This window comes from Lactuca serriola, chromosome 4, assembly GCF_051521515.1.
Source record: "Lactuca serriola cultivar US96UC23 chromosome 4, Lser_US96UC23_V15, whole genome shotgun sequence".
In the NCBI taxonomy this organism is placed as follows: domain Eukaryota; kingdom Viridiplantae; phylum Streptophyta; class Magnoliopsida; order Asterales; family Asteraceae; genus Lactuca; species Lactuca serriola.
In genome coordinates, this window is record NC_136411.1 from 176,475,362 (window position 1) to 176,492,117 (window position 16,756).

General features: G+C 35.2%; 1 non-coding gene and 1 pseudogene across 1 annotated transcript; one reads left to right on the plus strand and one right to left on the minus strand.

Moving 5' to 3' along the window:
• Positions 1-1,487: 1,487 nt before the first annotated feature.
• LOC145099020 (DNA polymerase delta catalytic subunit-like) lies at positions 1,488-14,413 on the minus strand (annotated as a pseudogene).
• On the plus strand, positions 5,006-5,108 carry LOC145103368 (U6 spliceosomal RNA). The gene has a single exon (XR_013706462.1). It is a non-coding gene; the product is annotated as a U6 spliceosomal RNA (small nuclear RNA).
• Positions 14,414-16,756: the final 2,343 nt, after the last annotated feature.

Below are 16,756 nucleotides of genomic sequence, written 5' to 3' on the forward strand. Positions count from 1 at the left end.
TGGCTTTTTGTAGATATGGGCGTTGTTATTTCTCAGTCTATCCCCTTGCATTGTGACAACAATGGAATACAAATTGCAACAAAATTTCGTTTTCCATGAGTGGACAAAACATATTGAGATTAATTGACATTTCACTCGCAATGATTTCCAACTTAAAACCATCTTGGTACCATATGTACCATCAACCACATTGTTGATATTTTCATGAAGGCTTAATCGACTTCTCGTTTTCGCTTTTTTGTGTCTCAATGTTCATTGTTGTAGCATTACGAGTTTGAATGGATGTTAGCAAGGTAAAATATTTTGAGTTTATCTTATATTAGACCTTATGTTTAGCCCTTTAGCTTGGTTCACCATATATAACTTTACTTTTTATAGTCTTATTTACCTTTTTTTATAATTATATTTTTTCTTTCAATACTAAACCCTAGCCACTTTTGTATTTATTAGTTTAGCCACTTTTGTATCGCTATTTATTAGTATACAAACATGTATCACCTAATCTAACATGTGGCATACACATATTAGGTTATGTAAAAGATACACTATGAACAAAAATTGACTGAAAGCAGCAGTGTAGATTGGTCACTATATCCAAATATTTGTATAACTATATGTAAAAAATGAAAAAGTAGCAACTACTAATTCATTACAACAAAAGTTATTTTTTACATTTTAAAACGAAGATCCTTGTATAGTGGTGGGTCTAGAACGTAAAACCACATGATTCACTATTTAAATGAAACCATTATAAAATGAAAAACAACCAAACAATACTAGTTACAGGTTTGGATTGGGTCAAGTCGTATAAGCCAAAAAAAAAGATTATCAAATATGTTCCTATCTAACTGAACACTATTGGATCAAATGACAAAAGCATTATTGAGCAAAAAATGGCTTTTCCCGGATGAAATGCAAATTGGATTCATGGAACAGGATAAGGATTTCCCATTCCTTAGACAGAAAGATATGTGGCCATAAAAGGCTGGAATGCCAACACGCGTTTATTATTGAATTCACCCAACCAGACAGTACCCGTTTGGGGAACGTCCAGTGACTTTGTCACTAAATGGGTAAGTCGCCAATCCCTAAAACGGACTATGTAATGCTATGTAATATACTTTATCTACTGGGTTACGGGCGGTCATTTTACTAGTTATAATCTACCGGTGTGTGATTTCTGTTGAAGCATATACTCGGGGGGTGGGTGCAGGGCGGACGATTTTAAAACGGACTCCCCATTCATTAGATAGAGAAGAAGACCAAGATTTCATGATCCGCTGCCGAACTTATTCTAAGAGACCTCGGATGGAATCGGTATTATCGTCGATTATGAAGATTGAAGCTGGAATTGAGGAGTGAAGACGAAATGTCGTTCCCTAATTCCTACTTTCGTTCACATGATTTTGCCTTCTTTCTTTTTCTTTTTTTATTTGAAGTTGTATTGGGCTACGTTTGGTAAAAATATTCTGGTAGTTCACTAAAAATATTTAGGGTAGGTCCCCAATTTTAATTATATATACCTTATTATAAAAACTAAAAAAAATACCCACCAAAGACACACTTACCCTCGCCACCGTCCTTGTACCATAACAAAATGCATGTACATAAACTAAATCTATATGTTAGATTGATACGCAAGATATGGAATGAATTCCAAGGGCAGGCATAATGGTAATTTTAGGCAACAAGAGAAGAATATTAGAAGTTCCATCCTTCAAATTGGACTTTGGCTTCTGCCATGTCTCTTTGCGCTTTCTTCCTTCGGTAGAATATGGGGCAATCCCGGCTACACAAACAAACACATAACGATTAAACAGGAATGAATGACATATGACAACACTGTGTCCTCTATTGATATTTTTTGGATTTTTTTTTTCATTATTCAAAAGTAAACATATAAATATATATAATTAAATTATCCTTCTGTTTTTAGGTGGAAATACATTATACATAATAGAATTCAAATGCGTTTTTTTTGAGAAATATTGTTTAAAACTCTTTAGGTACAAAAATATATGGGCACCTTTTGCATAAAACATCTTGATGAAGAGATCCTTGGCATTCCTGGCACTGTGTCCACAGCTTCCCAAACAGCTCCTCTAACTCAGATACTACAATTAAGGCAGATAAGAAAATAGTTAAATCTGTTTGTTTTAACTTTATGTCACCAATTTGAAAAAAAAAACAACTTGCATACCCTTTGCTACTGTTTTGCAATGAAGTTCAGCTTCCTTTTCCTTTTCCTTTTCCTTACAATCCGAGCAATTGTGTTTGATCTTTGTTCCTAAAAAAAGAAAAAGAATAAGGCACTCTTTATTTATTTTTCCTATTTGGATAAATGAGTCTTCCTTCGTAAAATACTTCATTATGCCACTATTTGATGGAGTAGAAATGGAAATAGTTTTAGTGTGGTTTTCATGAAAAAGTTCTCTTCTAAAACGGGTTTAAAAATCCTCAATAATGGCTGCAAAATAAACTACTTAGCACAACAGGTAGAACCAAATCTGAATATAATTTTTTAAAAAGCATGCTTAAAAATGAACAAACCTCTTGTATGTAATTTTTAAGGTAGTATTGATCAGTATCAATTGGTATACTATAACACATAAATCAGATCCTCTGACGTGTCATATGTTTGTTTTTTCGCAAAATTAGTAGTTCAATTTATAAATGGTACACAAAAGGGTATATATGTCAAAGGATAAAAAATGTGTTCAGATTTACCATGACACCTTTGGAAGCTTTCATAAAGACATATGGTACTCGATCACCTACATTTGGAGCAGTCGCTGCATCTCTGTAAATATGACAAGCCAAAAGTTTACCCCAAAGTTAATGTCGTAAAGATAAAAAAAAAAAAAAAATGAAAGGATAATTAATGCTATACTTGGGTAGGTTTTTTGAAGTATAATATCATCAAAAAAAAAAAAATGCTGTAATATAAAGAAATGAAAGTAGAAACCTTTCGCATTCAAGCTCAACATGTGCAGCTTTAACTTTATAATCCTCTCGTGTTTTTGTCAATGTCTTAACTAACTAAAGTAGTTTAAAAAAGGCACATTTAGTTTTACCTTCCAGTAAACCCTAAAAAAAAATTCTTACCTTGGTAATAATCAAAAGAGATAAATCCATGCGATTCATTTTTAAATCCGAAATAGTATTCTTCACAAACTGAACAGCTGTAGGTATGTCTCTGTTTATTAATATTTTAGAGGCACTCAGTTACCAGGTTTTTAACAGACAGACAATTGTCCCTTCTAACAGTTTCAATACCTGACAATAGAACTCAAAGGTCATAAAACATATTTAAAAAAATAAATAAATTAATTAAATTCCTTTATTCCTTCCATGGGTTGGGAGTGGTGACACCCAATCCACCGAAAATTTTTTGCTATTTCTGCATCACGTTAGCTTTACTATCAACCCATAGCTTCACCACCAATCCATTAGATATTGGAAATGGTTACCACTCCATAAATGTATATTTGTATTTTTTATTTTTTTAACATTATATTAAATAAAAAACAAAATAAAACCATAATTAAAATAAAAACACACACTACATTAAAATTAAAAACACATTACATTAATATAAAAGACACAAATTAAAATACTAAAATTTAAAAAAAAAACATAAAAAAATTAAAATCCTAAATTACTTAAAACCATAAATATTAGAACCTAAATTCTATATTTCTCCCGGACTTGTTGGATTTTAAAAAACGTCGCAAGATTTTCCGGGTCAATATTCGATTGGGGCTTTGTGTTTATGATTTGAAGATCAGTAAGAGTTATTTTTTGGCGATGAGCTATCTTGGTTGTTTCGTATTTTTTTTTTCTAGAAATACTAGAGCTTTATCTATGGATGCCGCAAATCCTTCTTTGCTAGTTGTCGGTGCTTTTCCGCTTGAAGATGCTCCCTTTGTCGCTTTATCCCTTCCCGGTGGTCGACGAAGTCGAACGTCCGGTGGACCCTCCCCCTTGGCGGCATATTGAAGTCATCGTTGAGGTCGAGTCCAAAACCCACGTCCAACTCGGATGTATTCGTACGTCGTAGTTGCTAAAAAGTTGAAATCGTTGCTATCACTTCTATGCATACTTTTAAACTTGTCAAATATAACATTGAATTTGGTGCAAGCCACTCGTAAATCACACCTTTTTGCGTTGATCGAGTCGTATGTCTGCTCCATTTTCTTTCCTAATAACGCATGAAAGTGGTCTAAAATACGACACCAAAAACTTTGACCCGTTTGCAAGTTGCCAACATCCCCGTCTTGCGAGAAAAAAATATATAAGAGAGATGAGTGTTTTTTGTAGAAGGTATGTAGAGAGTGTTTTTTTGAAGTATAAAATGTAAATAGAATAGTGGTAATTTATGGGTGAAGTTGATTGTGTTTAAAATTAAAAAAAAAATATATTTCTTAAACGGCCACAAGAGCCGCATATATGACCTGACATTTCAGCATTATCTTTCTTTTAAAACATCAATTATAAAATAAAAATAAAAATAAGAAAAGTATTTAGTTTTAGTAATTACCTCAACGTTATGTTCATAGCCCCCTAGTGTTGTAAATTTATCTTCGACTAGTCTCTTTGTTTCTTCGATCATCTGTCGACCTGAAATAAAACTTAGGGATAATGACTTAGGAGGGTAATCAGGTTTCAGTTTGTCCGTATTAGGTTACTAAGGTTTTTTTTGTGCGTATTAGACCAATATGGTAGTTATTACCATTTACAAATAGTCATTTTTACCGGTTTTAACCGGTAAAAATGACTATTTGTAAATGGTAATAACTACCATATTGGTCTAATACGCACAAAAAAAACCTTAATGGCCTAATACGGACAAACCGGAAACCTAATTACCCTCCTAAGTCATTAACCCTAATTTTAAAGACATTGAGAATATATGACCATCAACAGTAAACTAGTTCGTATAGAACTCGCGTCGTCCCATATAACCTGCTACTCCTCTATATGGCGAAGCTCTTCATCTATAGTCATCCCTTTGGGGACATCCGATAAAATTGGAACGATACAGAGAAGATTAGCATGGCCCCTGCGCAAGGATGACACACACAAATCGAGAAATGGTCCAAAAAAAAATTTAAACCCTTCGTCGTCTTCTCTGGAACCCTAATTCCATTTTCAAATGCTAATAGAGTTCAATCGCAATTCTTACATTTCGATAATTCATCTACTGAAGTCATGATCAAACAACATGTGGATTCCATGGTCAGATTGATCTTCTTGTTGATGTCTTCAACCGTTTGTGGCAAGTAAGGGTGATTTTTCTTTTTATAAAGTCTCCTTTAAGTTTTTTACTTTTCCTGTCATTAAGTTTCATGTTTTATAAACTTCCGTTTATGTGTTGTATATAGTCTGTATGTGTTTGTTTATGTGTTGATTTTTGATTAATTTTGGAACTTCAATTTCTTAGTTCATGGTGTGGTTTTGTTTTTTATAAAAAAAATTGATAATAGGCATCCTCTGCAAGTCCTTGTTAGTTTTACATTTCCATTCGTCATCAAATGTAGACATTGATGGGAGGTATCAAAGTGAGATTGTTTTTGTACATATGGATGTGTTCACGTAAACATTTAAATGACAAAAAAGAAGTTATTGATAAAATTTTGCATATTTATGTAATGAAGATCATCAATCATATGAGTTTTTGGACTTAGAAGTTCTTGAAGGGTTGTGAGATAAGTTTAAATGGAAGCAACTATTTTCAGTCAAGCAGGTCAGTCACATTGATTAGTAAGCATGTAATATAAATAATTATGGTTAATGACTTAGGAGGGTAATTAGGTTTCCAGTTTGTTCATATTATGTCACTAAGGTTTTTTTGTGCGTATTAGACCAATATGGTTGTTATTACCGTTTAGAAATAGTCATTTTTACCGGTTTTAACCAGTAAAATGATTATTTTTAAACGGTAATAACAACCATATTGGTCTAATACGCACAAAAAAAAACTTTGTGACCTAATACGGACAAACTGAAAATCTTATTACCCTCCTAAGTCATTATCCCTAAAACTTACAAAATCAGGAGGTGTCATTTCCATAATTAAATAATCATATTAACATACTAGGTTAATACCCGTGGAAACCACAGTTGAGAAAAACAACACTATTGATAAATTTAAATTTAATGACTAATAAAAAATTTGTAAAAATTTATTAATTTATAAAAAATAGAAGTTTTGTATGTAAGCTTATAATGATTAGTTAAAATTAATATATACATTGTTATGAATATCTGCTACATTCTGTATGTGTACATATTTGATAAAATCATGATTTTGTACAATGCAATATAAATATGAATGAAGTGAAAAAAACACAATCAATCATGAAAATGATATTGTCATATGACGAGGGATTTATATATTTCAAAATTCGAATAGATTTCCAAAAAAAGAAGACAAAATTAAAGGAAGTTTGTGCATTCCTAATTTATTGCCTAAATTATAGGATTTTGATTAATAAGGATGAAGGGTAAAATAGTAATTTAATTTTCATTAGAGAGGATTGGACGCGATGTCATATGGCAAAATTTAATTCTTTTATTAAAATAGGGAGAGGAGATACTTTTATGGATGATAATATTAATAAATATATTATTACCATAGCTAGTAACGCTAGAAGAAATTTCTAAACATGGTAACTGGCCAAAGGTAGCTCCTGTAAATCCATGTAAATCCATACATTGAATTTGCACTTATCTGAAAAATATCACGTAATAAAATAAGCATATGTTATTTTAGCAAAAAAGAATTAGGAAAATGAAAAACTTTTTGTTGTGTTACCTTCAAAGCCAGCTGGCGACCATCCAATACACCTTTCATTAGGGGATCCTTTTCTTCCTGACCCAACAAACTCATTATTTACCCAAATAATTATAACATTGCACTTCAATTTTTTTGCATTATACATTAAAAAATCTAGAGATTATAGGAGTAATAATTGCTTTGTATTTAGATGACTTTGCTGTAATTAGAAATATTTTTCAATATGCAATGTTGTAATAGAAAAAAATAAAAATAAATAGTAGAATGCTATAATAACAAATAAATGGAAGTACATTGCTATTTTTTGCAGTTATCTCGTTAAGAAATAACATACTTTTAAATCTGCTTTAGCTCTTCTACGGGCAGCCAACAGTTCTTTAAGAATCTCCAGAAGTATGCCCTGAAAATATTTATAAATTATAATCACTTGTCATAAATGTTTTTTATAGTGTAAAATATAACATGTCATCAAGTCAGTAACAACCTTCTGTAAATCTGACTTCTCAAACGTTTCACCAGATGGAGTTTTATTGACACATTTTGGTGGAAGGTTGAGGCTTCTATGCATCTTCAGAAGTTACCTTAACAACAAAAAAACAACAAATCTAAATTAACAACATTAAACCATCTTAATGAGACTAAATGACCATTATACCCTTACATTTCAAAAAACAAATTTCAACAATATGTATCAATACTAGAAGGGTTGGGAGGAGGAAAAAAGGAAAAATAGGTAAAGGTTTAATGTCATAATACATTAAGTCAAGTGTTTTTACTTAACCGCTTAAGTAAAAAAAGAAACATAACTTGATCATTATATATTTAATCAAAATGTAAAAATTTCTTACTAAAGTGCAGTAGCATAAGTTATATGCCATCATGATTGATGGATATAAGGATGTAAAATCCAATGTTGCATTTGGCTTCTCAAAGAATCCTGCCCTGGCTTCCAAAACCTATACAGAAAACATTACTTCTATGTAAAACATTTATAATAAATATTTAAATATAGAATGTGAATATAGTGAAAAAGAATATACTCACAGTTGCACCTTCGTATGTTCCTTGTTCAGATCCTGCTTGACTCACATTAGGAAGCACTAGATTTTTCTGTTTTGCTTTCCTTAAAAGTTGAAAAAGTACCTACATACATTCAATTAAATTTCAAAAACTAATGCTTCCATATAATAATAAATACAAATTCCATATTTTTTATAAAAGATGACCTTTAATACTCTGTCCTCTAGATAGAAGAAATTATAGGGGAATGCTAGTGACTCGGGCCATCTCCACATAGTTGTATATGTACATCAACTTGTCTAACAGTCGTTGAGGGAGATAAGCATCATGTATAAATATTCCACTTTCTTCAACTTGTATTATAAAAATATATAGCAACATACTTTCATTTTTTCCTATCATTTTAGTGTACTTACAATTTCTTTTTTATTAAAGCATTGTACTCTTAAAAAGGATCCATTTATAGCATTGTAGTTTCAATTTTTTTCTTGTAAGGACATTCTACTTTGAAAATCTTCCCAATTATAGTTATGAGAATTGTTTTTTATTTGGATAACATTTATGCAATTACGTAGATTTTTTGAAGTACAATGTTATAATAGGAAGAAATGAAAGTAAACTATAATAAAAAAAATCAATGATTGTATGTTGATCATTACAAATGTAAAATAATGATAGAGTGATAGAGTTATACCTTAAGACAGTATAGAGTTAGCCTACGTCTTGTCTCTGAGTTACCATTTTGAAGGCCAGATATAATTGAATGATGAACATTCTCTTTCTGCAAATGAATCACCATATTGTCAAAACATTAAAATAGATGTATAATATATAAGGAAAGAAATATAACACAAATAGTTCAATCCACATCAAGAGAAAAGCATGATAAAAAAAGATACATGAAAATTATTCATTGTCAATTGTTGGATCAGGCCCCTGTAAAGATCAAAAGTAGTATACCCAAATAAAGAAAAACACAGAATTGCAGGAAAAGATTCCCAGTTTTCTCCTTCTTATTTCTGATAATCAAAACAAAGACTTACAGGCTTTAAATAGCAAAACAAAACAAAGTAACTGCAAATCTAAAACTGAATAAACGTGTGCTCCTAACTAGGTGGCAACTAAGCCACTTATTCCTATTGACAAGGTCAATTGAAGACCAAGTCAGAATTACTTTTTCTTCCACATACTTCCCCTTAATTCTGAACTTTGTCCTCGAGCCTTATAACTCCCAAAAGGTCTCTCATCTCTAAGAACTTGAGTCTTGGCAAAGCTTTTGTCAAGGGATCTGCTCTTTGTTCCTCACCACTGATGTGTTTCACATCAATTTGCTTCCTTTCAATACAACCCCGTATGAAATGAAACTTAGTGTCAATGTGTTTGCTCCTCCCATGAAAAACAGGATTCTGCATAAGAGCTATGGCTGACTTGTTGTCTACATACATCCTGACACTTTCTTTTTTCCAGCCAGTTAGCTCCTTCAGCAAACTTCTTAACCAGAGTGCTTGGCATGCTGTTGCGGTTGCAGCCATGAATTCTGCTTCACACGAAGACAAGGCTATAGTTTGTTGTTTCTGGGATGACCATGTTACTGGATTCCCAGAAAAATAAAACACCATCCTTGTTGTGCCTTTTCTGCCATCAACATCCATTCCATAGCTGCTATCACTGAATCCAATCAACTTTTTGTCTCCACCCTTCTTTTATAATAGACCATAGTTGATTTTCCCTTTTAGGTACCTTAGAATGTGTTTAACTGCCTTGAGGTGGCTCTCCTTAGGTGACTCCATGTACCTGCTCACTACTCCAATTGAGTAGCTCAAATCCAGTCTTGAGTGAATGAGGTAACGGAGGCTGCCAATCAGGCGTCGGTAATCAGTGGCATTGACTGGCACTCCATCTTCATCTTTTGTTAGAGCAAGCCTTGGTTCCATTGGGTATTTTGATGGGTTACAATCTCTCATGCCTTCTATTTGTAATATCTTCTTAGCATACCCGGTTTGGCTGATTGTGATACCTCCATGCCCTTGTTGGACTTCTATCCCCAGGTAATAGGATAGACTTCCCATATCACTCATGTCAAAATTCTTTAGCATCCGCCTTTTGAATTCAGCCACCAGCTCCTCACTTGTACCTGTCACGATTAGGTCGTCTACATAAACACCCACAATCAAGGTGTTATTTGATTTCTGGAGCTTGTATACGGCAAATTCCTATGGGCACCTTTGGAATCCTATCTCTTTCAAGGTCTTGTCAAGTCGATCATTCCAAGCTCTTGGTGCTTGTCGCAAGCCATAGAGCGCCTTGTTAAGCTTGTAGACCATGTTTTCTTTTCCAGCAATGACAAAACCTATTGGTTGAGTAACATACACCTCTTCCTGTAGAATTCCATTCAAAAACGCAGATTTCACATCCAAGTGATGAACTTTCCACCCTTCACTTGCTGCCAATGCCAGTACCAAGCGAATTGTCTCCAGACGAGCCACCGGTGCAAAAGCCTCATCAAAGTCTACACCCTTTTGCTGTACATATCCCTTTGCAACGATTCTGGCTTTGTGTTTTGTTACTTTCCCTTATGCGTTCTTTTTCAACTTGAATACCCACTTCAGCCCTATCGCCTTTTGCCCTTTAGGGAGATGAGTCAATTTCCATGTATTGTTGTTTTCAACTGATTCCAGTTCTTGTTTCATCGCATTTCTCCATTCTTTGTCACCTGAAGCTTCTTCATACGTGGTGGGTTCTTCACCTACGTACATTAGCATCTCTGCATCATCTTCCATCTCCTGGGTTTCGTTATAAATGTCTGTTAAGGCCCTAAATCCTCGAACAAGGGTATCGTCATACGTGGACCTGTCTACGTCTTCTTCTGATGCTAGACTCGTGGAGTCTCCTGGACTTATTGGGACTTCGCTCACAGGAGGTGAATGATCTGTTGGTGTTGTGGATGACTGATACCCATGCGGTGGCGAACTAGGGCTTCCAATTTCTCCTAATGTTGGATCGAGTTCCTCCATCGTATCTTGGGCTATTCCTTCACTAGGGAACCTGACCCAAGAATTACTTAGTATTGGGCCTTCACAGAGGACTTTAGCCCAATCCCATTTCCTTTTCTCTTCAAATACGACATCTCTTGATACATATATTCTATTTCGTTTAGGGCAATACAACCGGAACGCCTTACTTCCTGCCTCGTTTCCCAAATACACCATTTGTTCACTTCTATCTCCCAACTTTGTGAGTTTATTCGTTGGTATCTTTACGTGAGCTACACAACCGAACACTCTAAAGCGCTCCAACGTTGGCTTCATCTCCTGTAGAGCTTCATATGGAGTCATGTCTTTTACTCCTCTTGTTGGGACTCGGTTTAAAATCTGCACGGCGTGGCGAACGGCTTCTCCCCACAGTGTTTCTGGGACATCCATGGCTTTCAGCAAGGACCTAGTGGTTTCAAGAATTGTACGGTTCTGGCGTTCTACCACCCCGTTCTGTTGAGGGGAATAGGGTGCAGTCAATTGCCTCTTGATTCCTTCCCGATTGCAGAACTCAGTGAATTCATTTGACATGAATTCACCTCCTCGATCTGTGCGCAACAATTTTAATTTGTATTTCCCTTCACCTTCTACTCGATTCTTGAACTTCTTGAAGGCAGTGAAAGCTTCACTTTTGTCTTTGATCATCGACACCCACATGTATCTGCTGTAGTCATCTACCATGAGAAGGAAGTACCGGTTGCCAGCTAGTGTTTGGGGCGTTATAGGACCGCATAAATCTGCATGAATCAGTTCAAGTGGAGAGCTTGCACGCCACTGTGCTACTTTCGGGAACGGATATCGGGTCTGTTTGGAAACTAAACATCCCTCACAAATCTGTGTGGGATGCTGAATTCTTGGCACTCCCCGCACCATATCCTTTACCACCATAGACTTGATCACACGGAAGTTTACATGACCCAATCTTGCGTGCCACAGCCATGCTGTATCATCTAGGCTTGCACTAAGGCACACAGGTTGTGTTGTATGCAGGACAATCTTGTACAACCTGTTCTTTGAACATTGTACCATCATTATCAACCTGTTGCTAGCATCATGAACCTTTAAGAATTCATGAAGCATCTCGATCTTGTATCCCACTTCTGTCATTTGTCCTAGGCTAAGTGTATTACTTTGTAAAGCTGGGATGTAATATACCTCAGAGATGACTTGTTGCTCTCCATTTTTGCATTCCAAGAGAATTGTACCCCTTCCTTTTATCTGAACTTTAGACGCGTCCCCAAAACGCACCTGCCCTGTTACTCTTTCATCAAGTTTTGTAAAGTACTCACGCACCCCTGTCATGTGGTTATTGGCCCCATTATCCAAGTACCATGTATCCTTCTCATTTTCTTTTGTTGCTGGGAACACTTTGTCTTCATTAAGCGGTACCCAGTTATCTGTATCTTCACCCCAGACAGTTAATAAAAGAGCATGTTCTTCTTCATGTACCTGTGTGAGATTGACATCAGCCTCCTTCCTCTTAGGATTGGGGCATTCCGATGCATAGTGTCCAAACACATCACAGTTGAAGCACTTTATGTGACTCTTGTCTCTTCCCTTTACTTGACCATTGTCTCGAGATTGTTGGTGATTACCCCGACCACCTCTACCCCTTAAGCCTCCTCTTCCTCCACGATGGCCTCCTCGACCTCCCCTCTCACTGTGAGATGAGCCACGGCCTCTTCCTGCTGAGTTGGTGGAGTTTTTGTTTGACTTTTGACCCATTTGCCCCTCTGATCGGGTGAGCAGCAGACCAGCTTCAGCATTAGTGGTTTCGGTGCGACTTCTCAACCGATCCTCATATGCTTTGAGTCTTCCTATAGCTTCTTCAAATGGCATGGTATCCAAATCTGAATATTGTTCAATGGAGGCTACAATTTGTAGATACTTTTCTGGGACAAAATCAAGCAACTTCCTCACCAAAGTGTTGTCTTCTATTGTTGCACCAAGACTGATGTATTTTGAGTTAATACCACTCAACTTTCCCATGAATTCATCTATGGTCTCTCCTTCTTTCATCCTCAGTGCATCAAACTCACTCTTGAATGAGTGCAATCTTGCCTTTTGCACTCGATCTGCACCCAGGTACCGAATTTTCAAAGATTCCCACACTTCTTTTGCAGTTTTCTTCTTGGCCACCTGCATGAGAATATTCTCTGGTATTGCTTGGAAAATGTAGGCCCGTGCCATCTTATTCTTCTTCTCATCAACAGTCACTCCGACAGTTGGTTCTATGGATTCCCAAACACCTTGAGCATCCATGATAGCCTCCATCTTGATTGCCCACGTGGTATAGTTTGTTGAAGTCAACAATGGACATTGGAACGACACACCACCGTTATCTCTTGGTACCTGTTGACTGGAACCTATCATGTTGTCGTGTCTTATGTATTTGGGCATAAATAAGAAAGCTCTGATACCAAGTGTTGGATCAGGCCCCTGTAAAGATCAAAAGTAGTATACCCAAATAAAGAAAAACACAGAATTGCAGGAAAAGATTCCCAGTTTTCTCCTTCTTATTTCTGATAATCAAAACAAAGACTTACAGGCTTTAAATAGCAAAACAAAGCAAAGTAACTGCAAAGCTAAAACTAAATAAACGTGTGCTCCTAACTAGGTGGCAACTAAGCCACTTATTCCTATTGACAAGGTCAATTGAAGACTAAGTCAGAATTACTTTTTCTTCCACATCAATAGCCAAGACAATGCATATTGATATTCATGTTTCCTTTTTCTCTTTTGATGTCTTTGTTTTGTTTATTTGTTGTTATAGATTATAATAACGACTTAAATGCAAGAAATAGGAATGTAATTTCATTTACTTGTGTGTTATAGAATTCTACTTTCATTTCTTTCTATTACAACATTGTACTTTCAACTTTTTTTCGCTTATTAAGGTGTTGTACTTTGAAAAAAAAGATACCCAATTACAGCATTTTACACATTCAGTTTTTATCTTATTAGGACATAATACCTTTAAATGTTTATCCTACTATAGCAATAGCGCTTTGTATTTTAATCATATTGTTATAACTATAACAAGGTAGATTTTTCAAAATACATTGTTGTAATAATAATAAATGAAAGTAGAATGCTATGATAAACAAACGAATTGAAGTGTATTATTATTTCTTGCATTTAACCCAATATTTAACAAATCATAACATAGAAAGAATCCCTGCTCATTAAGAAAGTGTGCTGAAATAGAATTTAGTGAATATGAGCTTCGTTTATAATCTCTTTGCATAGCCTGCAGAAAATAAGACAAGGAATCAGAACTTATAGTTACCCTATATAATATATATCAACTTATATGTTAATATGTTCAATATATTTTTCATAAGGAAATCACCTGAAGTAAATCAAACTTAACTCTCCCTTCCAAAGTAACTTCTTTACTTTCCCTTGTACCTATTGTCTACAATGCAAAATCAATATTGGAAAAATTCGTTCAAAAACTTTCTACCAAAAGATTAGATTCAACGAAACAAATTGATCAAACTTCAAAAACGCAATGCACGATTCAAACATTCCGTCATACGAAATTCTCTTTGTAACTCATCTCTTCAAAAAGTCATCTTCTTCATACCTTTTATGTTCTTATCTTCAATAATGGCGACTACATCATCACTAACCACAGACGAAGTTGTTAGAGTTTCGATTCTGAAAATCCAGGGTTCAAACTACCAAGTGGAATCTGATTTGTCAAAATATCTAGAGGAACTCCAAATGCTGGTGGTTGCTTTACAGAATTCAGTTCTGTCTAAAGCAATGTTCGATTCTTTTGCTGTTCCAATGTCTTTCTTTAACCCAGGTTACATCAACAATTGATTCTCCAACATTTCAATCGATTATGGATCAACCATTCACCACCATATTCTCAACTCAATCAACTGATCCACCTCATCCATCCTCACCTATTGATGAAACCATGGTTGATGATGAAACCGATAATGAAGGCTTTGAAGGAACGTTCGAAGCTCTTCATTTTGATCAAGCCGAAGAAGATTTCCCTGACCACATGTTGATGACCATGAAGCAGTTCAAGATTTTGAATTCGAAATTGAATTCTATCTTGCAATCCCAAGCAGATGTGGGCAATGGTGGAGTTACAAGAATGGAAGTTGATTCCTTACTGAAGCTGATGGAAGAAAGGGTGATTTCGAAGGCATCAGGGTTAATTCGTGATTCGGAGAGTCGAGTTCTTGAGAAGGTTGATCAGAATGATATTTCTACAGAGAATCGAATCAATTCTCTGAGATCTGATTTTGTGACGGAGGTGAAGGATCTAAAGATTGTTACGAAGGAGCGTCATGTGCTCTTCGTACAGGAAGTCAAGAAAGTACGAGAAGATGTCAACTTACAGATCAGAGAACTTCGTGAAGACATGCAGAAGTAAGTTCAGACTGCTCAGCAAGATTATGTTTTAGCAAATGAGAAAATTTACATTATTTGTGATGTTGTTGTCAAATGTGTCAAAATGTTTGAGTAGATAAATCCACAACTGATAAATATTTCTGCCAAAGAAGAACAATGCTTTGGAGAATTGGTAAGGTTGTTGAAAGAATTACAAGACTTGTCTTCGAAGAGTGTTTCTTCGATTATTTCTCAAGAATTTCTGTCTCCAAAATTTTCTCAATTCGAAGCCATCTTACACAAGAATTTGGCTCCATTACTTCGTATATCGAGTCTTTTACCAAATGTTTCGGATGCCCCACCTGCTTTCACAGGGGTGCAAGGGGGAGAAAAGATTGATCATACAAAGGCTGGAGAACAAATGAAGACAACTGAAGATACGAAGGTAGTCGGAAAAGTATATCCTTCGAAAGTAGTAGTAAAGCCATCTGTTGTTTCAGCTGATCCAGTTATTTCGACTGTGATTACAACAGTTCCAATTTCAAAACCTATATCAAAAGGTATTGTAATTGAGAAACAAATTGATGTCTCTTCTTCAAAGAATATGGCTTCGTCAAACATTAAAGACAAGGGAAAAGGAGTTATGATTGAGAAGTCAAATAAAGAGAAGAAAGCTGAGGTGGCAGCTAAGGTTGATAGAATGAGACATGTTCAAAGTATAATGAGACAAAGAGCTTTAGATGGTTCGAATGTTGATAAGGGTGATCCTTCGAAAGTTTTCAACTACGAAACAATAGAATCTAGGGTGATGTTTGATCACGTGTATTCTTTTGAAAAGGTTCCGAAAAAGAGCGATGTGGTTACGAACACAGACTATTGTCAACTTGACTTTCCAGTCAATGAAATGATGTTCGTGATGCCACAGTTCAAAGCTGAAACAAAATCAATGGAAACCGAAGAGGGAAAGAAGATGAAGATAAGGTTTTATGCAGTATTGGCGAAGGCTCAAGAGGAAGTATGGTCTTTGAAGAAGATTAAGAAGGTGATATCTATAAAAAGGGATGTCATATTCGAAGGGAAGTTCGAAAATTTGAAGTACACTGTGGCAAGAACAAGTGGAAAGTTACAAGAATTCACAGTGGCAGAATTTCCTTTGATGAAAACATATGATCTAATCAACATTGCCTTGATGCTCAAAGACAAATCATTTTCTTTTCTCCAAGACACAGAACCAGATGTTTTTAGTCTTGGGTGCAAGCACATTAAAATATTTTTGGAGGATTATTTTGAGTGCTTAGCTCAAACAAATGTCGAACTTGCTACTGTCAAAGGCTTCGACATAACTGCACCAATGGCACCAACGAAGAAACAAAATGAGCTGAACAAGTACAAAGATGGTGAAATTTGTTTAAAGCCATTAGGGATTGTTTTTGCAGGAAAAGACAAAGCTGGAAGAGCTAAAAGGTTCTTATTTCAAACTTGCGAAGTGGAGAGATACACCAACTCGCAATATACGAACTTAATTGTTCGTATGAACCATTGCAAGAAG